The sequence below is a fragment of the Gambusia affinis genome, linkage group LG06, assembly GCF_019740435.1.
Source record: "Gambusia affinis linkage group LG06, SWU_Gaff_1.0, whole genome shotgun sequence".
NCBI lineage: Eukaryota > Metazoa > Chordata > Actinopteri > Cyprinodontiformes > Poeciliidae > Gambusia > Gambusia affinis.
Genome location: NC_057873.1, coordinates 20437276 through 20461240, shown reverse-complemented (window position 1 = coordinate 20461240; position 23965 = coordinate 20437276). Strand labels below are relative to the sequence as shown.

Genomic DNA, 23965 nt, shown 5'->3' with positions numbered 1-23965 from the left:
TATTGATTCTCTACACTGTTGGCCTTTTTCGTGCTCTGTGTCACTGTGGATATTAAACACAGCTTCGACATTCTCGGCTGAATGAGTCGGCCGCCTTTAAGACGTAAGGAATATTTTGCAACTCTGTTGATTTACTGTTAGTAATTTGTACACAATCTTTTTTTCAGGGTTTGCTAAAGAAATGTTACAAATGAAAATGCCCTCAAATGCATTTTGGGTGGTTCTTTTTCACAAAAGGAGAATACAGATTTGTACTTTTAACGCAATTATTTATTTATTTTTTGCATATTATGCTTAAAAGCATTTTATGGTACGTTTGGCCTACAGGTGTTCCCTGGGAATTCAGATTTTGTTTTCTAAGACGTAAGACAATTACTGGCAGATGTTGTGTAACTTGGTTGATCAAATTACTGAGAGGCTTATAGGAGGGAGGAAACGGTGGGTTTGACAAAATGGGGACATGAGAAGATCAAACGGGAAGGCAATGAAGATGATCTCAATTCATTTTGAAAGTGTCCATTAATTTGTTAATTAATTCATCCATCTCTCCATCTATTCATTGTAGATATACATTTATCTAGGCAGAGTCACAGCCTATAGCTCATTTATTCAGGATTGCAGTAAGGATTAAAAGCTTTTAGACTGCCAAAGTGCCACATTTTGTGGGTCAGTTAGTAAATTTAATTGTTATAAAGTTTTTAATCGAAGTATTTCACAAAAATGATGTTTCCAAAGTGCTACATATACCAAGGGTCCCTTGTCTCTTGTCTGTAGTGTTACTTTCAGGGTCTGTGCATATGTCAGCACTGCATGTCTGTCATTAGTCATTAGTCTGGTTTGTCTGACTAATTATAATTCTAATAATTAAATTAAACAATTTAGTCCACCAATGAAGTTAAGGGTACAAAATCTGGGGACACAGGAATTCATTTATCAATTTCTACTAAAGCTTTCCCTTACAAAAAAATCCCATGAAAATCACATGTGACTTTCACACATTTCCACATGTGAAAACATGTGATTTTTTTGGTGGATTATGTGAAAGTCACATGTGATTTTCATGGGATTTTTTGTAAGGGTTTATTGGTAATGCCAAGATCTGTTGATCTACTGAGACTTTCCTGCAGTTTTCCTTTCTTTGTCTGAAAACAAGAGTTTTATTGATTGTTGTAATATATGCTGTAAAAATACCCACACCATAATATTCTCAAATGCATATTTCCCTGAGTGTTTTTGGGGAGAGGTTCAGTCCATTCTTCCCCCACTTGGCCTGAACAATAAAGTCCAAATGGTTCAGCATGAATTCATCTGACCAGAAGATTTCATCCTCATATTTCCTTGGCTTATCCAGATCTTGTGCATTTAGCTGTTAATGTGGGGACCTTTTCTAATATCAATCTAAATATGATTCTGTACCTTTTTTAAAAATGTGACTTGCCGTATCCTCAGTTCTTTTTCCTTCTCTTTACAGAAATTCATCACATTTCTCCCTTATAAACTGGTATTTTTTATTTTTTTCCAAAAGAAATGCGTCTCATTATTTTTTGCAGGTGTGTTATTCTGTATGTTTGTACAAAAACAAGGTCACTATTTTTAATCTTGCCTGCTAAGATACAAATGAATCAACTATAAATGAGCACAGCCCCAAACTGTCAAAATTCATTAAGTAATTGGGAAGGTGACAAACACAGCTAATGTTTTTCCCCCTTTCTCCCTTTTTTGAGGTGTGAAAAAGTTAGACAGCTTGTTCTTTATTGTAACTAAACATCTCAGCAGCAATTGTAGATCAAACATTAGGACCACTGTTGTTCAGCAAAAGGTTTGTCACTCAATCCATGATCTTGGATAAGCAAAAAACACCAGATGACTAAATGATTACAGATTAATAAATCTAAAGTTAGCAGACCTCACATTTAGGGATAATGCATGTTTTGTTTTATTTTTTTTTTAAAACAAAGCTTACTGTTGAGTCCCTGCAGGAATCACTTTACAGTTTCAACCAGTCAGCATTTGCTTTGAAATAAAATATTTATATGAATGCGGAGAAACTTAGAAACAAAGAAAAGTAGCTCACTATACCCATAGCAAGCTATGATTTACAGGGCTTGTAAATTTACACCGCTATGTTGGTTTATTCCTCTGCGTGTGCTTGAGTGTGGAGAGCCAATTCTGCATCCTTCCCATTAAATCAAAGGATCTCATTATCTCATTCAGCAGTCAAAAACACAAATCACTCATTCTCCATTGCACATTAAGTACAGACCCTAATGAAACAAATCCAGTCATCAGTGGAACAAAACAACAGCTGGGCGATTGCACTTAAAACACATTTTCATTTACCACAACATAACGCCATCATGATTAGGTCATAAAATTTAAGCCTCCAGGTCCAAATCCCAATTAAGATGATTGTTTGTGGCGAAAAAAGTCGTTATTTTCCAAAACGCTGAACTTAATGGAAATGTGCTAAAATTAAATGAATATATGAAATATTGCTCCCTACAGCATCTGCAATATTGTCTCTCACAGCGATCATTGATCTTTCTGCAATATGAAAGAAATTACAAAACATTTATGTGGAAAGTTTAATATGTACCTGTCTGGCAGACCTTGTACCTCACAACTATTTATTTATTGCCTACATGCATTATAAAACAACTTTCTGACAAATACAGGGACATAAAGCAACAAATAGGACAAATATATTTTTGCTCAGTTTTTATTTTTCTTATTTTTCTATTTTAAGTGTGTTTTGTTATGAATGTTGCCTCCCCAATGTATCCCATCAGATGTGGCTCATTATTAAGCTGCCATAGCAGGAAAGGGACAGCTTCGCAAAACTTAAGCTTTGTTTGTGATTCTAATGTGGAGCCCAATGATCCTTTTAACGTTGAGGAAGCAGCTTTAGACTATTATGAATCATAACCTTTTCCCTTTTGTTGTGCTTGGAAGAAAAAAACATCATGATTAATATGTTTCTTTGAAGAGCTCAATTATTCACAACGCCAGTCAAATTAGTATATTTTTAGACTGGAAAGTTTTAATGTAGAGAAGCGGGATTTCAGGAAAATATTTAAAGGGGCTTTATTATGTAAAATCTACTTTTTTGAGCTTTATATAGAAAACATTCCTTGCTTCTTCATGCATGTTTGAGAAATCATTTACGAATCATTTACCGTTTGGGGTTTGGACAGGATATATCAAATGTCAAAAACTGCCAGCCATTGAAAAATATAAACTTGTACCAACTTTTACATATCTACAAAAGTAATGCTTACTACTGCCATTTAACTCACCTGCTTTCTTGAGTCCTTCCTGTCTTTCATGCATGTGACCTTCTTTCTTTCTTTCTTTCTTTTTTCTTTCCTGTCCTTCCTTTCCTCCTTCCTGTCTTCATTCCTTCCCTCCTTTGCTTATTCCTTTCTTAGTTTCTACCCTTTTTTCTGTTTCTTTTAAGTGGCATATTTAAAGCCTAACCAATGCAAAAATATTTGTCAAATTAAGGGTAAACTTTAGTATTTTATCTTTAAAGATGAGTATAACGAACTGAGAACTTTGGACTCATGAGTCTGGAAAGGTCTGAAGTAATTTCATTAACATTTGTAGGAACTTTATGAGTGACTATTTGTTTGAAATCCTAATCATTTCTCCCTGATATTCCAAAGTTGATTCGCACTGATTGCTGCTAGTCGCTGACTACTCAAAGCTTGCTTGCCGCTTTCACAATTTGTTTTCCATTTCAATATGCGCAGGCAATTTAATGTATGTGCTTTTAGAGCATATCTGCACACCGTCCTTGTCCTTGAGCTGCCACTTACTAGAGTACATGTGCGCACGCATACACACACACACACACACACAGAGAGAGAGAGACAAGGACATGCATAGGCGCATATGTATCTTTGCACATTCATTCATAATTATATTGATTTGATTTGCAGTTGGACAGCCCAGCAAGCATACAAGACTTTTGACACCAAATATTTTTATACATGCATAAACTGCAGTTAAAATTTCCTGCAGTCACTGATCATTCTCATATGTATCTTTAAAGAATCATCCTTTCTCCATGTCAGCTCGTCCTCAGAGTCAAGCATCTCATCAATGTAATGAGTTGGTGTCAGTTGGCACCAACTGATCATTTGGTGAGAAGAAAGTGAAATAAATACATTTAATTATGATATCTCAACATGACTCAGTGAAAATAATTGGTACATTTTTAAAAATGGTGTGCAATGATGAAAGAAGAGCATTATTTAGGTCATGGGACTCAAAAATCACAGACTAATTGCTGCTTTTCAACAGAATGAAAACCAGGAAGTGTCTGAGCAATCAAAAGAGAATAAAATATAAAACCCCCATAGTACTCAATCAAATTTCACTGCACACTAATTAGCAACAGCATGGAGCTTTTTGGAAATTTAACATCCTAATAGTTTTTTGTGATGTCCCCATGAATAGACAATTTTGTAGACTTTGATAAATTGATAAAGTCAAACCAGATAGAGTTTTCTCGCCTGAGTTTTTCATTTTAAAAACTTTTTACTACATTGATTAATAACAATTAGCTGTGCTTGCATAAATTATGTCAGATACTGATGTCTACTTGTAGAAACTTTGCATGTGTGCAATAAAAGTCCACACCTAAGCCTCTTTTTGGCATATTGATGGGAAACAGCCGTACCTATAGGGGTCTGAACAAGTACAAGTCTTTTATTTTCATTTGGTGACAACTAGATTGGTTTTGGTGGTGGTTATAACTCAACTGTTGATGTTGATGGGTATGTAAAGGGCATTTGAGTCTTGATGCAATATTGGAGGTTTTTCTCTGTCTCTTTTTTTAACCCAGTGAAATATCTGTGGCTTGCAGCCTTGCCAGCAGCAGGATTTCTTTGCAAAACGCATCCCTCTGGATGTAGTGCTGTGTACCATCTGCTTTCATAAAACCTGTTGTCGATTATGCATATATATGTGTGTGTGTCCTGAGGGAGGAATGCAACATTTCAGGTCATGCATTATAAATTACCATGAGCAACTGTTGGAAAAGCGGGCACTGGCTGTCCTCGGGTAAGGTTAAAACCCAACAGGATTCAAAGGGATGCTGCTTTTGTAATGCAGGGCATCCGCTAGACAGAAGCAAGGGCGTAAAGGGAAGGCCTAACTTTACTAGTCTCAGTACAACACTTAGCCAGCCTGGATAAAATAAGCCTCTATTTAATGCTTCCTTTCTTGTCAAATCTACCTCAGGTGTACATCTCCGTTTTTCTGTAAGCCTCCAGCATTGCATCACTTGGAGCTCAGTGAGAAACCTCCATACACGACCTTTAACACAGTGCTTTCTGGATCCCTTTTTACAGTCCACGTGGACTTTTATTTCTCCCTGATGCTCTGATTCAAATTCTGTCTTTCTAAAAATGTTTTACTCTTCTTCTTTTTTTTTTTTTTTTTTTGCTTTGTTGAATCCCACCAAGTTCAAACTCTGCATTGCTTTCCTACATCTCACCAAGAGGGCCATGCTAAGCAAATAGGGCGTCTGTTGGCCAGAAGAAAGAGAGAGAGGTAGAGAAACAGTGGGAAAAAAGAGTGTGCGCAGCTGCTCTTTGGTGTGTCTAGTGCAGAACTGATTTAAGGCCCCAGGCCACAGGAAGAAGACTGCTCTACACTCCAGGCACGTCCCTGAAACTAGCAGCAGAGGAAGCACTACTGCCATTCACCACCATCGACTGCAGACACCTAAATGAGTCTGTTCTGTCCTGGAATGCCCGACGTGGCAGTCTGCCACTTACTGAGCCTCTCCAGCTTCCAGTACGCCCCGCCTCCACCGCCTGCTTTTTTGCAGCTCATCTTTACTCCCCCTCAACCCCCATGTCTTTCAGTCCATCACTGTCACATCTCAAACTTTGCAGCTTCCATGTCTTTCCAAGGAACCCGCCATCCAGACTGGAGGACCTTAGTCTAGTCATGCGTTTCCTGTCACCATTTCTTTAGATTTACACTCCGTCATAACCTGCTACAGCTCTCCGATGGGTCAGTGTCCATTTATTGAGGTCAATTTGTTTCAAGGTCTTTCATGATCACAGATTGTTATAAGGTTTCCAAGTACTAAAAGTACACACTTCGTGCAGAAGTATTAACTAGCAACCATAAGAACAAAATATGGATGGTGTTGTGGGTTATTGGAGAAAAAAATGGTTTGGTGGGGGGGTTTGGTTAAGTCTCTGTATTTTTCATGTGTCTGATATCCCTTTGTGACCTCTGAAAATGGGAGAAGAGCGTAGCTGATGTCGGATTTAAAATTGTGTGACAGGTTGTGAGGTCTGAAGGGTTCAGTGGGCCTTGCAGCTAGCTTGACAGCTTTGCCCAGTCTCCTGTGGTGTGCATTCGATTCAGCTCTTCAATTTGGGTCATTGCACAAGCCAAAAGAACATATGTACTTTTGAGATTATATACAGAGGTCACGATTAAAGAGAGATTTTAGATTTCTTGAAGTGGGGTTCTGTTGAGAAGTCATAAGTTCTTGGCATCATGTCAAGGTCCTTTTTGTCAAGACCAAGAAGAACTTCAACCGTGTTCAGACTCAGTTAAATCAAAACCCCTTTTTAGACAATTATGAAAAAAAAAAAAATTCACCTGGCTCATCAGATGCCCATCGATGCAAATTCATCACATACCAAGAATTGTATTGGGAACAATTGTATTTTCTCCCCATCTTGCTGTCATGGTCTGAATAAAATCTGATACAAAAAAATAAGCTCAATCTGAAATACTCCTACTGATCATCTAGAATGGATTTTAATAAAATTTGTCATTTATTTTCAAAGCCCCAGTTTAGCAACAGTAGCATCATTAAAGTAATCTACATGTCTGTCTGAGACGATAAATTTGTCGAATTACCAATTTGCCCTGTTATACATAATGCTGTTAATTTGCATCATACTTCAAATGTATTTCTATTGTATGTGGTATATTCAAATGATCAATCTCTTCTTCCTTCAGCATCTGTTTAAAAGAAACATCACAATTAGTTTCTACGCTTTTACATACGTGACATTAATTGTGAAGTGGGGCTATTTAAACTGAATCAAAACTGAATTTGTGGACAGAGTTAAAGGCAGCCTACAAAAAGTCCAACGAGAAAAAATACCCAAAATCTTTAATCCTAGTTATTTAGTTATTCTACCAACATTGGATGGAGAAAACTGATGCAAAATTCTGAATCTCATTATTGTGGGATTTAGTAAAGATAATTGATTTTGGCCATCGTCACAGATATAAAACAGGTAAAGTTTATTTCCTATACAGTTTATACACTCAGTTTCTATTGCTAGTATGGTATGAGGTCCTTATAAACTCTGATCAAAATCTCAATGAAAAACAGCAATTTGTGTAGGAAATGAAACCATGTTATTTTATAAGACATGCCTATTTTCTTTTAAAAAATAAAATAAGATAAACGCTACGGCTCTGAAAGGAATGCATTTTGTCCGCACAAACTACACAAAATTGTTTTCCAATTTTTTTCTTGCTGAAATACATTTTGAATTCTATTTTTATCTTTGTGTTCAGTTTTATATTTGATTCTTAACAGAAAAACATTTCACAAAAATATATATTCTTTAATAATCTGTAAAAGAAACATGTTTGCCCTTAACACACCAATCTAAAAAGAATGTGCCTCATTTTTGAAGGAATCCCTCAATTATTAAAAACTTGTACAACATAATTTAAACGAACCATTAAAAAGTAGGATTGCTGTTGCTTTTTGGATGCACAGTGATGAAAAGCGTATACCGGTTTACTAATTTCCCACTTCACCTGCAGCGATTCTTAGATGCTGTTTTGCAGTTGTATTTATTTCACAATCAGCTACAGGAAGTAGTGGCTTTACTAAAGCAAGAACAGAAAAATCCATATAGCTCCACCACCCTGTGCGTGTTATATTGATTTTCTTGATGAGTTATCAATTTGCATGTGTTGTATTCCTGCAGCAACTAAATTTGCACAACATTTTGAGGTTTAAATCAGAGTAAACCTGTTGAGGAAAACATTTTTATCAAGCTGTATTAGGTCCGTTTTGTACAGCGTAGAGGCAGAGCAAAAATGTGTCTAGTTTAGGCACTTGTGATTTTTATTTATGAGGCATAAGCAAAATTTGATGGAGTTCTTCAATGTGCATGCATGTTTTCATGTATAAATACAACTGCAAACATCCGTACACATAAAACAGACATTTATGTTAAAGAAAATGCACACGCTGCAAAAGATTTCAGTCAATTTGGTGTTGACCGCTTTGATTAATGTCCGATAGAAAATCAGTTATTTTGTAATTTGACAATTAGTAAAAATAAATAAATAAATTAGTTTCAGTTATCTGTGAAATATGAAGTTCTGTCTATCATGCCACTGTTTTCTCAGTACTGTTCTAAGCAATCACGCAGTCTTAAATGAACACTTATGCTACTGACGCATCCCTTATTTCTTCATATTATGTCAATTAAATTCCTTTAACTGAAACCCGTCTGGTGGTTTTTACAGTGTAATTTAAAGATTATCACCCATCTGGGGCGTGCTCCGGTGCCGTAGAGGTTAGCGTAGCCCCACGTTTAGAGGCCTTCAGTCCTCGATGTGGCCGTCGCGGGTTCGATTCCCGGACCCGACGACATTTGCCGCATGTCTTCCCCCCTTTCCTGTCAGCCTACTATGATAAAAGGGACACTAGAGGACCCCCTGGTGGGGGAAAAAAAAAAAAAAAAAAAAGATTATCACCCATCTTACTGCGGCTTATTCCATCAACATGACGTTTTCTTCCAATCAGTGGACTGTTTGTCTAGCCAGAAACAGCTCACACACTGCCAAACACCAGAGATCACTCGGCGTTCTTTTTTTGTTGTTGTTGTTTTTTTAAGCAGATCAAATTAAAATAATTTACCTTTGCAGAGAAAAATAATTACAAGATTTCCCACAACAAAATGATGGACTGTGTAACACTTAAAGCTGTCATTTATGGCCAAAATACGTGTTCAAACAAATAAGTGTCCTTTATTGGCAGCAATGGGGAGTGTTTTTAAACTAATAGCAGTTAACAAGGATGTATTCAATTTACTAATTGGCTCTGCTTGTAGCACTTCATTAATGTGATTGCTTGGTGTGCTTGTGTTGCCTATACACCGACTCCACGGACTCATCCACTGCTGAGCATTTAGTCGTTTATTTCTGTTTTTTATTATTTATTTCTTTTCGCGTCCAAAAGGTGTGTATAATGAATAACTAGTGCCTCGGGAAAAACTCACATTACAATCGCAAACATTGATGTATTTTATGAGGATTTATGTGAAAGACCAACAAAGTAGCTCACAAATTGTGATTTTCCAAATGTTGTTTTGCAATGAAAAATCTGTAAAGTGTGGCATGCATTTGGAATCATCTCAACACATCCAGTACTCAACAGAGCCACCTTTCTCAGCAGTTACAGCTGCAAGTGTTTCAGTGTCTCTCTGCCAGCTTGGTACATCTACTAACTGAGTTGTTTTTTAGCCGTCATTTGTGTCTTGTTAACTCTGTGCTTCCAACGCTTTGTTTAATCTATATTTAATGTGAGGTTTTCTCACTTCTCTCGTGCTAAAAAGCCAACATGCTGAATAAATGCAACCGCTATTAGTAGTAAAAGATCATACTTTTCGAGTGACGTCATGACATCAAAACTGCAACATTTACTGTTTTTACATGCTCATTGTTGTATAAATAGCATCAGGAGAATCAATATGACTGACTTATTATGACTACATCGTTTGCGAAAAGTGTAATTTCACCCACCCAAATAACTAATTTCAGATGTTTCAATCTAGTTCTACTAAAATAAACTTGTAATGCTTCTTATGCATATTAACTGAAAGGCAGTTTCTTTCTCTCAAATCTGTGGGGAAAATTTAGGGATGACACCAAGGACCTCAAAGACATGGGTCCTGAACTTATTTCAACAAAACACCTTTGGGATTAATTGATTCTCGCAGCATCAATATGCTGCTATAAGAAATGTTCCCATAAACACACTCCTAAACCTGTGGAAGCATTTCCCAGAGAAGCTGAAGCTTTTTTAGCCACCCAGTTCATTGAATTAGCCATTCGTCTTCCTCCATGAGCAAACATATCAGCATTTGATTCTTCTGAGCATTTATTTTGGGGGTTTTCATTCTCAAATTACATTTTGCTGACTTTAGACTGTTTGAACATTATGCAAAGAGCTGTAGTCCAATTGTTTTTGTGTTGCTTTCTTAATGGTTACTTTAATTCTCTTCCTCATGTTTTAATGGTTGCTCTCCAGTCTGGGTGCGATAATATTGCTTTGCAACACTGTGCATTAAGATTTGATATATTAACTCTCTGAATCCTCAGTTTTTAACTGAGTTGAGTAGCTGTTTTTGTTTTCAGACCCAAACAGAGTTGCTCTTTCTCCAAAACGGTTATAACGCTACAGTGGTTGAATGAATTCGGCCAGATATAGGAAGATTGTTGTTAGGAAACTTCTTCCACACCAGGTTCCACTCCTTTCAGCTAATGGCAGGATTCGGAATATACAATTTACACAAACTCACCAATAAGAAACGTTCCTAGGTCAGATAAGTCTCCAGGTTTACTGTCTATAATGTTAACTTCACATCCTACCTGAGTGACGTTGCTGACTATGTTCCTGCCTGATGATGGAAAGGGAGAATCGCATCATCAGAAGTGCAGCAACTGGATGACGAACAGCAATCAAAATCCCTGACGGACTGCTTCCAACATCTTGTTTAATCTATATTTAATCAATTTCTGCAAGATGTCAGCTGGAATATCACTGCAGTAGATTCCCGCTCCTGATTCTGACGAGAATGTTCAAGACCTGAAAGGTCACAGAGTGAAAACATTGTGGTGATGAGAAAGACAGCAGTGAGAAAAAAACCTATCACATTATTTTAACAACAGTTTTAACATTGCACTATGTTCTAATAGAATACAACTGCAGTATTGACATGAGGTTTTTCACTTATTTTTTGGGGGTAACTAAGCGAGCATTCCTCTTACAGCTTTGGATCCATGAATTGTATATCTTGATATCAGCTTAGTTCTTCATGCCTGTATGAAATGTATTGTTTTTTTGTTTTTTTAAAGATAAACATGAATGCTTAGTCATGCAGGTTTCATTGTGCAATGATCAGTCTTGAAGTAAGTCAGGAGTTTGAGCAATCGTGTATTCATAAAAAATACTTTAAAGTTGATATTTTGTTTATTATTTGTAGTTTTTGGTAAAATTAAATCTCAAGATCTTTATCAGAGTCTTGATTATTGGAGCACAATGGCTTCCTCTGATGCCTTGTGACAGCAAAAACAAAAAGTTTATCTGATGTGTTGACACTGCATTTATGACTAGCCACATACGGTGTTGCTGCTGATGTTGGTTACAAAGATTGATTTTAATGGACAGAAACGTAGCGCATAGCAGTATTAGTCCTTTGGGCAATGTTTATAGAAAATAAGTTCTGTGCCTTTGCTTTTCACGCAGCAACCCGCAACCTAAGACCAAGAAAGATAAAATAATTGAGAGAAAAGTCGTAAGGAAGACGGGGTCGGGGTGCAAAGCATGGTGAAGGAAACAGTCAGCAACAATATCTTTATGACTTCAAGTTTACGTTTGTCAGCACTTCTGAAGTTTCCTTGTTTTTTTTATGCACACTGCCTAGAAGAGAGACATTGATTTCATCTAACATTTTATTCTGGTGTTACTATGAATGATCCATAAAAAATGTTTATTAGAAGCAAGTGGATTTTACAGCTGAATTAAATTGTTCTCTGAACAGAACATTTTTCTCCCATCTAATTTTTAAGGCTAATTCATGCCTAGATGTTCATGTTGTTATTCCAAAAGGACAGTGCAGTCTCTTTTTCAGAAGAATATAAGGTTTGACTAGATTTTCCGGTAAAAAGGATCCAGTAAAGACTTTACCAGTCAGATCCAAGGTACTGGCCTGTAGACGTTGAGGTTCTTCGGATGTTTAGTCTTTGGTACTGGTACTACACTGCAGGTCTTTCACAGCTGTGGTACTTTATCCCCGGATTCAGGCTAAGGTTGAACATGTATCCCTTGATGCCACACAGTTGGTCTGCAGAGTACCTCAGGAAAGTGCAGCTGATGCCATCTGGACCCAGTTCATGTCGTTCATCCACCAGTTTCAATCTCCTTTGGACTGAAATGGTGTTCAGGCTCCTCCAAACCACTGAACCTCCATCTTCTGTCTTTCTTAGATGTTTTTTCATCCCTAATTTTCCTTCGCAGTTACAATGACTCTCTTCCTCTCTTTGAGGAGAGGATTTATTTTGGGGGTTTGTGTACAGGTGGGAAGATGAGCACCCTAGGGGAGGCAGAGATGATCTGATGCTTCCTTGGTGCTGGCATACAATGAGTCCGGTGTTTTATTGTCTTTATTAGCCTGGCTCATCTTGTCATACATATGATATTAGTGTGATGTCTTGGTTTTGGAATACTGACATCTAATTTTTTCAGTGAGATATTGCAGATCATAATGGCCAGGACTGGAAAGAGATACTCCTATTCTTGATGCTGCTCTTGTCAAATTATTTTCTTTCTGCTCCTCACATTCCTTTATCCTTTCGTTTTCTTTGTCCTGAATTACTTTACTGCTGTCAGTACAGAGATTTTGATGGACAACTGAGTCTTTACTGAAGGCGATGTCATAGCACATGTACTCCACATGCAGCAAGATTCTGTAGACGTTCTTCAAACTCAGTTTTCTGGTGCACTTTACACCTCAGACAGAAAACTCGGCTGTCACATGACACATCAGGACCAGCTCGTTTTGTCAGGCTTCAGCTGCCCACCTGCATCTTAAGGGTAAGAGACAATCTGTTGAGGACAGTAAGGGTAGTGCTCTGGTTTTGCAGAAGTGTAGTACCTTTCACACATCGCCTTCTAAAATCAACGTGGCCACTGTTTGGCATGTATAAATTAACAGTAAGGAACATAGGCGTGGATATGTGGACTGATGTTCAAAATGACTAGAGTTTTTGTTTTTCAGGAAGTTCACAACTCCTATCCTCTTCTTGACACTGAATTTAAAATACGATAAGAAAGTGGTTTTAGTCTGAGGCTTCTTTAGGTTCGCTGTAAAACAAATCAGTACAGAAGATGCTTCCTGCCCACAGCCATCACCAACTCCTGAATAATATGAGTAACAACATGATCATATTTAAATTTAAGATTATTAAAATTTGCCCTGTTCTGGACTGGCGACCTGTTCATGGTGTAGCCAGCTTCTCACCCAATGATTGCTGGTGATGGGCAGCAGCCTTTCCGCAATCCCGCAATGACAAGAGGGGATGGCTGGATGGATGAATGAATGGATGAATGGACGGGCGGATGATTAAATTAAATTGAATTTTACTGAACTGGATTTCCACTTTATTCCGACATGGTAGAGGTTCACATGTGAAAATTCCCCTGAAGACTCAACCATGAGATGACCACAGGCCTGGAAATGAAACGTTTCTTCCACCAGCAAATTTTTATTGACTACTTGTCCAAAAGGTCACAACAAAAGTGAGAAAATCAATAACACTAGAGGCCTCGTTTGACCAACGGTCACGGTTAAAAATTTAATTAACATAGTATAAAATGTTATCTCACGTGTGCTAAAAACATCTTCTCAATCCCCAAAACTTTGGGGGAAATATTCTGACCAACAAGGCAAAAGTGGAATGTTTTTGAAGTGGTGTGTTAGGCTTATGTTACGCCCCAAAGGTCTCGGGGTTCAGGGGTTGCAACATAAAAATGTCCAGAGAAAAAGGGATTATATATAAAGGTGATTTATTACAAAAAAAAAAAAAAAAAAGGAGGTTTCGCAGAACGAAGACACAATAACAATCAATCCAAATAATACAGGAGAGAAGAAAAAAACAAGGAGGACTAACATACTAAAGAATATTAAGTTTACATGAAATTACAAAGTGTCCAAACAAGTCAAGCCAAAGTAAACTCAAATAACCCGAAAGACAAGACACCAAAGGAGCACCAAACCTCCATAGCACAACAATTTCTAGCTTGAAAAAGCAAACAAAGTCAAACTGCTCTAGCAGACCAAACAACAAAAAGTTCAAAACTACCCAAAGCAGTCACAAAATACAAACAGTGCAGAACAGCTGAACAAAACCTCTTTCTACTATCTGCCCCATAGGAGGAATGATTTCCAGGCCTTTTATAGTGAACAGGTGAGGCTCATCAACATCTGATTGGCTTGTAATCCTCTGCTGGTCCAATGAGGTGTAGCTCCGGCGGCTTCCAGGCAGCCAATCAGAAGATGTTTTCTCACAGCCGAACCTGCATAACAAAGAAAAGAGCCTGCACAGCCTCAAGAGGCCAGGGGCTGTAACAGGTGCATCTTATTAAATCAAATGTTAAACTAAGACAGCATTTCAGGATATGAGTACATGTTTTTAGTTGATCTGTTCTGAGAATAAAAACTGAGGGAGTTCTGAGTTGTGGTGCCTTTAATGAACATGGGGAAATATGGAGGGATTGGTGCATCTCTAATTACAAGCTACATGTATCTGGTTCTGCAGTACCAGTTGAGTGTTCTGTCCAGGTTAGTGGTTGTAAGATTTTCTCTAAACAATGACCAGCAGAAAATGCTAAACCTTAAACTTTTGATTCCTTTGGACAGAAGAGGCCCTTAACATTTGAGGCAATGCATCTTCAAGTAATGAAGAAAGGAAGCCTAGTTGCTTCCTGTTTGTGCCCTTTTTGAGATTTGATATGATCCAAATTAAACATCTAATAACCCCATTAATTAATAATTTAGTATTTTCTATTTAAATCTCAATTTCTGAGTTTCCCTCACTTTTACGGACAGCTGTTCATTGAATCTACTTGATGCCTGGTGAGTGTATTTCTGGCGACTTTTGAAAATGCAGTAATTAATCTGGGGTCGTTTAGATGATCAGTGCTCATATTTTGGCAGGCCAGATACTCAAATGATTCATAGATTAAAGGCGAGATTCAATCACTCCCTCATTTTTCAAGCTGCCCGGGCAAAGCATGTGTGACTAGCATGTGGTCTGCTAGAAGATCCCTTTATTAATTCAGTGAGAAGGTAAAGATAGGAGCTTTATGCGTGTAGAGAATCTTAACATGTGTCGCAGCAGTTTCTACACGCCTTCTGATGATTTCACCCCAGTGCTAATTGACAAGGTTGATCCCCAGGGAGAACTTCAATTCTCTGCTGCGTACGGGCGCCATTAAACTGCAGTGACATGAGATTAATGCTCATCTTGTTAGTGACATTGGCCTTCTCCTTTTCTGTAGAAACTGTCTTGCAATACCATCCGCTGAGGGTTGTTGTGAAGGATGAGTTTCAGAGGCTCTTTCTAAGGAATGTGCAGTGACAATAAGAAAAATGTTAGATGTGCTGTTTAAACAGGAAGGGAATCTGGCTGAGTAAGGGACATGCCGCAAAAACCAGGCCATCAGCAACACAGCACTGTGAACTTTAAAACTCTGGTTTACAAGGCAGATCGTGAATTTTTTTTTTCGTGGTTGATAAACGGCCGTCCTCAGCGTTAGTGATCAGGCAGCGGAAGAAGATGCTGCACAAGAAATAGCAAGCCTGCGGCTATAAAGATTCATGTGGAATTGTACGATTTATTTTAAAGTTTGTCATATAAGTTGCTCCAAGACATATTTTTTATGCATGCTGGGATTTATTAGTGCCTTTACAGTGCAAGTCAAAGTCTTGAACATGCTTACTGATCCATTTTTAATGAATGACTTTTTCCAAACCTTGGACAGCAACTATGTGCTTTATGAAACCTTCTCTGTTCTTTTCAGACTCTAATTTTGCATCTCTTACTTTCTTTCTTTTCACAGGGATCCTGCGATCAGCACCTCACCTCAAAGGAACCAGACTGTGTGTACATATACACACACCTCTGCAGGTGCTGGCTCGCACCGTATGTGTACGTGAGATGACGAGAAGCTAAGTGACTACCACAACCACCTAGATCAGACAGCCCTCTGTGCTGCAAGATGGATTAAAGCCCCACATCTCAGGAGATCAAAGGTAGGAGCGGATGTTTTGTAATCAGCAGCCACTCACCTGTTCTTTTCAATGACGGCATGAAGAGAATGAAGCGGGGAGAGGAAACGATGAATAACAATGAGTTTAAGGACAAGGTCTTCCTGCCATCTGTGAACTTTAGGTTTTGACGTTGACGCCTGTCAGACGTATGCAAGCGAGAGGAAGTAATGAAAGTTTTAAGAGTATTGAAAGTGCTGCTAAAGCAACATTGGCAGTAAGGTTTCCTCCTGCTGCTTCAGAATGCTATTTAAACCCGCTTTAATAAGCCAAAATTATGTCAGAGTCTAACCAGACAGTTACAGGTTTGCCAAGGACAGTCAATCATACAACAGAACTGCGTTCGGTTTATCTTGAAAGCCAGAAATCAGATATACATGGCATTTTGTAAATTTCAAGACATGGATTTGCTTTTTGTTGTGGACATTGACCAAACTAAGATGAGTTATAGCATTTAAACACTTGAATAACACTGTCCCTCACAGATTTTATAAAGTATTGTATGGTTGATTAGTTTAGTGTAGAGATGTACAAAGGAATTGGCTGATGGCCAATTTATAATCCACTGGGGATTAATCAGCTTGATTGGCTTTGGCTGGTGTAATTGCACATAAAAAAGGATCATTTTTTCAATAAGTTAATGTACCATAATAAGCTCTACCATCTCTGATACAAACGCTCTTTTGGTGTGGAAGGTAAGTGAAGAGGCCTTCATTTTATGTATACGTAAGTTGCACAATTATTCAAGATAAATTTATTTTAAGTTAATATTAAGTTTTGGCACCGACATTTTAGAACCTACGTGCTTAAGTGCATGCACGTTTTGAAGAATCAGTGTGAGTTAAGACGGCAGAAAGAGACCAGCAGGAGCAGCAGCGTTGTCCCTCTGTATGAAATGTCTCATGGTGGGCAGCACTGTTTTTTTTTTTATCGGATGGCTTTTAGTGTTAGATCCTCCATTTTGATAAATGCTCTGTCTGTTATTTTAAGGGAATGCTCAAAGGAAGGAAAAAAACAACTGCCCTGTTTCCAAATTCAATAAATAATCATTGAATCGTTGACCAAAATAGTCTTGAACACAATTTTCTATAACTACACAATCCCAGTTCCATCAACGAGATATAAACTGGAATCAAAGGAAATTAAGGAAAAAGTAGAAGTCCGTGTTCAGAGTCATAGATGTAAGACCTTTGGTGGAAAGATGTATTTACAAAAAGTTGATTAATTACCTTAAGAGGAAAGCGAGTCTGTTCAGGTTTTGTGAAAGCAACAGTTTGGTTGATAATCTTTCAATAGGAGGAATAAAATGTAAAAAAAAGAATAAATAAATAAATAAAAAACTCGGGGGGGATAAAGGCTGAGAAAATTATGGCAAAGGCAGCACATCGTACAGTACACACTAATGCTGTGGAATCGATAAACAATTAGTTTATTTGTGTTTGTATGAAGAAAATAATTAATGGAAAATGGGAAGATTATGTGCCTTGTTGTTAATGCTGTTGACAAAGGGTGAGTAATTTGGCTCTTTGTAAAAGTTATTTTATTCAGATTTTGGCAGAGCTGTTCTGACTTTCTTGTGAATAGTCCTCATTTGACTCATGTTGCCTTAAGATTCATTATTTAATAACATTCCTGGTCACATTTTGCTGTAATTGTCAAAAGTGTTTTATCAAATGAAACATGGCTCTGCTCTGATCTAATGAGCTGGCACCGGATTTGAATTTCTATTATTTTCTGTTTTGTTGTCATTAATTCAGTTGGGTTGTTTAGTTACAGGAATTTGTATTTTCTCTAAAACCAGTGGATATCGCAGTTTTTTTTGTTTGCAACGCTGCTCTGCTGATTTTAAGGAACAAAATGTCTCTTTAATTTCAGTCTTGGTGTTGGAATAGTGAAGTCGCTTTTACTGGCAGCTGTAGCATTTTTTTATTTTCAATCAGCTGTTGAAAGGCGGGTCAGAGGCTGAGTCAATGTTGCCGATAGCATTGTAGCATAAAACATTACAATATCAAATGCTGTCTTTACAGCGACTGCCATGTTAAGCAGCAGCGTGACGTTGCCTCCGCTCCTGGCATGAATAATTGATGACTGCTCACAGCAGGAGGGATGCAAAAACATTCAGTGTTGTTGTCATGTCATCTTAAAATATTGGGCTTTTTCAAGGTAGAGCTAGATTAGAAATTAGGTTGAAACATTCTTGCTGGTGAATCTCTGGATTAATGAGATAAACCATCAAAAGGGCAAATAACTGATTTGAAGACAATCCTGCCACTTTATGACTCTTTATTCTAGATTCATTAGCTGTTAGTTAATTTTTCCAATTGCGAATTCAGAAAATCTGCCTTTGCTGCAACGCAAAGGCAGAGCAGCTGTTGATGCTTCTTGGATCATCGGCTTCCTTACAGCATTTTGTTTGAAAGCACCGCGGCTTGTCAGCTGTGGGTGGCCATTCTGAACACTGCTCTTGCTCAGACACTTGCTTACTCTTTTCACTGCTCTATTATTCATGCGTTGGGAATACTGAGCAGTGAAGACATGTTTGTTTTGCAAGGGACTGTAAAATGTTGCACATTTTTCTCTGGAGATCATACCCAATTACTTAAGATGCACGTTGTGAAAGAGTTTTAAACAAGTTGCGTCTTCCTTCTGACAAGGCTGTACAGTAAAGACGGTTCTAAAGCTAATATTTGAAGTTGTTTCATAATACATTAAAGTTATGCTCTTTTAGATTCCTGTACATCAGTCAAGATACAGAAAATAATCAGAATTCTCGTGCTGAACTAAAATGCGTTGTAGTCCCACACCAACTAGATCTTTCAGTCTCCACTGTTCTCAGATGTAAACTGGGTGTGCCAACGTCTAACAGACTGCACCGGCTTTAAGGCGATAGAAAAGTTGTTTACAGTACAACTCCCTAAGTTATGTTCTCTTCATTATGCCCTCTTTCTAACGCCACTCTGGACAGTTGGCGATATAACCAATAGCAAATAACCACAACTGTGTAAAAATTGCAACCTAAAAACTTTCAAATATCTGGATTATGTAGTCTAATAGCGGACTGCTGTGAGAATTTATTTTCTGTAGCTGCAGGTCGTTTCCTTAAAACAGAAAGTAGTGCACCACTGTTGGGGTAGCAGCTTTTCAAAGCTCTCTGTGTTGTTTTGTGGTGAAACTGCTGAAGGAACGTTTTTCAGTTCAAAAGGTTAATTTGAGTGGAAAATGACCACAATGTGAATTATCACTGGTAAACATCAGGGTCGACTTTTGAATTGCCACCCTCTTCTCCAGTTTACTAAATGATTCCTAAAAACTTGTTGCTATTGTGGGCTAGAGAAGGAACCAAGCCAAGAAAAACAAACACCTCCACTTTTGTTCTTTAATTAGTTGGCATCGTTACCAGACCATCTATAAACGAGAAGCTTCCAGAGCACAACTCCGGGAAGGATTCCTGCAAAAGCAATTCTGAGCAACTTGAAGAAAATCTGACAAGATTAGACACAGTTGAGGCAATGTAAGGACAAATGAGGGTTAATAACGAAAAGGTGGCAGGCGCATGCAAAGTACATCTTTTCCTCACTTAAATCTTTCTCTGTAATTAAATGATAGAAGAAAAACTTTTCTGAAAGCGAATCTGTTCGTCTTCTGTTATGAGAATACTACATCCTAATTTAGCCTAATAGAAAATGTACTGATAAAGTATGATAACCTTTCTTTCATCAGAACAGTTCTTTTATTTAATACATCTTGAAATGATAAAAGCTTTTCTCAAACTATTATTCCGTACTGTCTTTGTTAAAGGGGAGACAGTTCCTGAACATTCTGTTGCTCACACTTTATCCATCCTTGTAATATATACCCATACATGTGGTTTTTTTCTTGCTTTTGCCGCTCAGACAATTCTTAATAACTTTGAAGATTGGGTGACCTTGTGTTTTTCTTTTAATATTGTCTAATTTTGGCTACACACTCCTTTCTTTTCTTTTTTTAAGGTCAAGGATGCCCAATAATGAGTCTTTGGCTGTGTTTTTGTAACTTCTGTAAAGTAATTCGAAACTGTGAGCAAAGCTGTGATTGTGTTTTGAATTTGTTTCAAGGCTGCAGTCTTTTTCCTTTGCTGTTTTTTCTCTCTCTTTTTTTGGCATAAAAGAGATGAACAGAAGGTCTCATCAGGTTCACAAGCCGCTGTTTCACATCAACAATGTCAGATTACGCTCTGGAACAAATTTTTCAAACTCTGAGAAAAGGAAGAAATTTGAGAGACGGTTCTAAATTTAAGCCACATGTTTTCTCAGAGAGCTTTGCACATATACATGTAGCAATATTGGCAGGTTTCATTACTTTCTAATTCAAAATGAAAGAATAATGCAGTCTTACATGAACAGTTTAGAAACCTAAAATATTACCTTGACTAAAGGGTTTAATATGTTCTCCCAAGATGAAAACGATGGATATCCTGGTTCAAAATCTAGCCCAGTTAAAGTTTGCGAAAAAAAATAAACTAAATACGAATTCAAACTGGAATCATTTCTACCCTGATGATCTGTTTTTACCATGGCAGATGAAGTGAGAGTGAAGTGAAGATCCAGGTTCTGGAAAAGCTTCCTGAAATGGGATTACACCTCCTAAGTGCATAATCAATAGCGCTTTCCAAAAGAGCGAGTTAATTTCTTTCTTCACGGACGTAATAAACATGCAAACTGTTGTGTGTGTGGTAGGCGTCAGTCAGCAGGAAAATAATCCACACGACAATGCTTTGCATAGCCTGGAGTGAAACCCTTTACAATACATTGCAACTGCACAAAAACAGACAATAATTTCACAAACTGTGACTTAACGTCGTCCTTCTCCAGCTGGAATTCCTCTCTGATTCTCTGTCCTTCTTTGCCAAAAAAAAAAGAAGCCGCAGGAAACCTACTGAAACGCATTTCTTCTTATTATTTTTTCCTTTTTCTTTCTTCCTTTTTCCTTTACAAAAAAAGTGAGGACAAAGATTTGTCTTTATACCAACTGACTATTTTCAGGACTGAAATGCAGTGATATGGAAGTTCCTCCTTTGTGGCTACAGGACAAAAATCACAAAGCACAAACAACTGTTTAGTCTGAGCAAACATTTAATCAAAAGAAAAAGTACAAATAAATAAATAAGGCATGCATATTTTTAGAATAAATTAATTTTAGCAGAATTTTTTTAGTTGATAAAGCAAACTGATTCCATTTCTTCCTGGACAGAGGGTGTGTTGAGCCTTTTAATGGTTGTGGGGGGGAAAAAAAAGAAACCTCTGCTCCGCTTGAGGCCTTACCACAACGTGCACACACTCCACAGCGACGGGTTGTCTGAAATCATATTACCAACGCCCATGTGATCTGGTAACGGTACAGCCACATTTATATTCACACACGGGGCAAAACACTTTTCATGTTTTTAAAGCCACTGTGCGGCTCCAGTTTCCCCATGAATAAAAATGCCAGAACAGGCACTGCGATTTAGAGGCGGTGAAATTCTCCAAGGCATCAGAACCCTGTGAAATCTACTACTGACAAAATGTGACTTTTTGCTGACTTTGGCTCGGGGAAAGTGATTCCAAGAGTCCGTTTCAGTTTCATTGCCCACATGTGCAATCTTGCATAAGATTTGAGTGTTGAATATCACTGTGATGCAGATGGGGCACTATAGCCTCTCGGTATGCATCAACCCGAACATTCTTGATTGTGTCTGTGTAAATCCGGCTGCTGAGCCTTATTGGAAATATTAAAGTAATCTTTACTGGCCTTCCTTGTTGTCTCTCTCACCGCTCTCTGTAGGGTTTTTCACTTGCTTAACAAAAGCCACACAGCACAAATCTGGTGAACTCAGCCTTTTCAGAGTAAGTTGCATGTCTGTGTTATAGATTTATGAATAAGAAAATACTTAATTAACTTTATTCCCCCCTCAAGCTGCTCCTGTCTTTGTTGCTTCTGAGTCAGGGTCTTTTTCCTCTTTCTTTCTCCGCTGCTCCTGAAAAGTTGAGATAAGACCCACTGATGTTTGTCTGCTCCCTGGCAGATTACTGAGGCAGACAGGTACAAGGGCTCTGGCAGACAGTAGCAATATTTGTGAGGCCAATGCAAGACTTAACTGGAAATGCTTGCGAATCCTTCTTCCCAGCCTTTCCGCCATCTGGCTCTCTGTGTGGCCTGGGTTTTGACCAGCTGCTAAAGGGGAATAAAACAAAGAGGAATAGAAATCTACTACAGTAAAGCTGTCAAGAGTGGTGTAATAATTTTTACTTTTTCAAACCAGTAAACTGTAACTGTCTTAATCACAGCTGCTTAATTATGCTCTTTAGGCCTACAATTATCAGTTGTTCCAATGAAAAATACAAGAAACCTTTTGTTGACAATCGGCCACAGATCTGTCTTTGACGATATTAAGTGTAAATATATATTAAAGTGTATTATTATGTTTTGTTTTACCTTTATGTGCCTCTGAAGTATTAACCTTAAACTTGTTACTGATTATGGTGAGCAAAATCTTTATATTGAGACTCTGGTGAAGGTTCTGAAACCAACCAAAAGACACGAGATGAATGTTTAAACACGGTAACCTCTAAAAACAAACATTGACACTCCTTTTTTCTACTTCCTTCTGCATGTTTTATGGTACTCATAAAATAATTAATGTAACCGTTTTTAGCCAACAACTTTTTCTAGATCATTTCTTGATGCGTGTTTTGCGTTATGTCAAAACCTCAAACATTAATTTGAAAACACAAAGATTACTAGCTATCCTGAGAAGTTATTCAGCAGCGCTCTCTCAATAATAATATGTCAAAGTTGTGGTCAATACATGGTTAACATTGTCACTTTGGCTTCTGTGTACTTTTGGATATTAGGAGATACATTATTAAACGGGTGATCATTTATTGCGTTTCTTTTATCTTTGTGTATTTGGCACTTTGATTCAGTGGTTGCAAAAGGTTTTGAGCTATGCTTACCAAACTGGCAGATGTGAAATAATTTTGATAGATATGTTACATGCACCTCAGATTAGGTCACCCTATTAATACCCCTGACGAGAAAATCTTATGTGGATAATATTTTTAATAAATAATAACATAAGCAGGAAGATAAAGAGCTCCGACTAGAAGAAGGTTTTGTTTCATTTAATAATGTTTATATCAGACTTTGACCTTTATGACCTTCAGTCCGATGTCTGCAACTTCCTTTGTATCCCAGCTCTGCTTGCTCTCCTGCTTCTTTCTTGGGTTTTTATTTAGAGGTGACACGCCAAGATCATCTTTGGACTCCATTTATCCCTCTTTAAAATCTTCCTGTACTCAGCCCTGCTCAGCATTCTTAAGGAAGCATTTAAGATAAACATTAACATCTCACTTTTGTTCTGCTGCTGAAAAATCTCTCCATAGCTGAAGTCCATGAAGCGGCTACTCTGCGCGCCACCGCACAGCATTGAGTGTTAATGTGATCAGGACCGGTTGGCTTTTCCCCTTAACCGCCCCAGAATCTGCTGCACAGAGCTCTGCAATATGTCTGCTTGTATTTTATCATGAGAGGAGCAGCGGCGGCTTGTTCTGCTTCGCTCCCACCTCTGCGCTGCAATCCGCTCAGCTTCGACGCGGCGCAAAGTGTGAAGTTGAGCCGCTGACGGAAATACAGACCTGTTGAGGAAAGCTGTACCACATAAACAGATTTAAATGATTCAGCTCTCATCTGTAACCTAAAGTCTCTGCTCCAACACCACTACTGAAAACTTTGGTCACAACACTCTCAGACATGCGAGTCAAAAGTGTAGAGTGTTTTTTACAACATTTGTCAGTGTACAGCCCTGTCTTTTTTTTAAAAGATGT

At 37.9% G+C, this 23965-nt stretch overlaps 1 protein-coding gene across 3 annotated transcripts in view; it reads left to right on the top strand.

The window, feature by feature from the left end:
- The window catches only part of grik4 (glutamate receptor, ionotropic, kainate 4), a 356426-nt gene that overhangs the window by 85647 nt on the left and 246814 nt on the right, over nucleotides 1-23965 (top strand). For 2 of the 3 annotated variants that reach the window (XM_044120574.1, XM_044120576.1), the window contains exon 3: nucleotides 15914-16106. The gene's annotated coding sequence lies outside the window, so the exon portion shown is untranslated. Of the gene's footprint in view, nucleotides 1-14579; nucleotides 14928-15913; nucleotides 16107-23965 lie in introns of those variants that run through there. The other variant, XM_044120575.1, reaches the window with a different exon arrangement.